General features: G+C 43.3%; 1 non-coding gene across 1 annotated transcript; it reads right to left on the minus strand.

The window, feature by feature from the left end:
* Positions 1-621: 621 nt before the first annotated feature.
* Positions 622-692, minus strand: TRNAG-GCC (transfer RNA glycine (anticodon GCC)). Its single transcript has one exon. It is a non-coding gene; the product is annotated as a tRNA-Gly (tRNA).
* Between the last annotated feature and the right edge of the window lie 265 nt (positions 693-957).

The raw sequence follows: 957 nt of genomic DNA on the forward strand, positions 1-957 counted from the left end.
TCGGTACAAGCCTCGAAAAGTGAATCGCAAACAGGGTCAAGGTACCTGTGGCGCTACGATCGGAGGTCAGCCACGTACTTGTTCAGGAGTTGCGTGTGACTCTACCATATTAGTGCAGTGGTAGAATGCCTATTCGCCGGTGAGAAGCCAGGTGTGAATTGCAGCTGTTGATGGTAAGCTTTAATTTTTAGTATCACTCTTCTCAGTATCAGTTTCCTTTTGTTTCTTAACACTAGCTCAGCTGTTATGCATTACTGCTAAAAGTAACATGAACTGACGTAAAATGGTAAAAAAATTTGGAAGTGCGATTGCTTGCTAATCACTGTTATGTTGTCATATTCGTGCTTTTGGCATACCTCACAGCCAATTCCAAATTCACCACTTATGTACGTATATAAAATGAACTACGAGAAACTTGTGAGACCTTACAGGAACCACCGAAAGCCTCGCTAAGCTGAAAAGTCTATCTTCTTAAATGCGAAAACTGCATTTCGGTTGCAGTGGTTTTGCTTTCCATAATACTTGCACGTAGTGTCCAGCTTTCATGATGTTGCTCTCAGGAAGAAAAGAGCCATACTATTTTATGTTGTTTCACTTCAAAGTAAAATAAAAAAAAAACTCTGCGTCGGCCGGGAATCGAACCCGGGCCACCCGCGTGGCAGGCGAGTATTCTACCACTGAACCACCGACACCTTATTTACTATTGTGAAGAATGGCCCAAATATAGCCGCGAAAGTAGTGCAACGTGCACCTGTATGTGGGTCGCTTGGCTGGCGGAGGAGCATGTCGTTTTGCGACGCAAGAATCGCCCTTGCGGAAATGAATGGGCAGCGGTACAATACAACCAAGATTGCGATGTGAATTTGAAGCATTGTATTTGTTGCGGTGAACTTTTCTAACCATACCAAGCTTAATGTGAGCTACGAGACGTTGATTAGCAAATAAGGAAATAACATT

This window comes from Rhipicephalus microplus, chromosome 2 (assembly GCF_043290135.1).
Source record: "Rhipicephalus microplus isolate Deutch F79 chromosome 2, USDA_Rmic, whole genome shotgun sequence".
Taxonomy (NCBI): domain Eukaryota; kingdom Metazoa; phylum Arthropoda; class Arachnida; order Ixodida; family Ixodidae; genus Rhipicephalus; species Rhipicephalus microplus.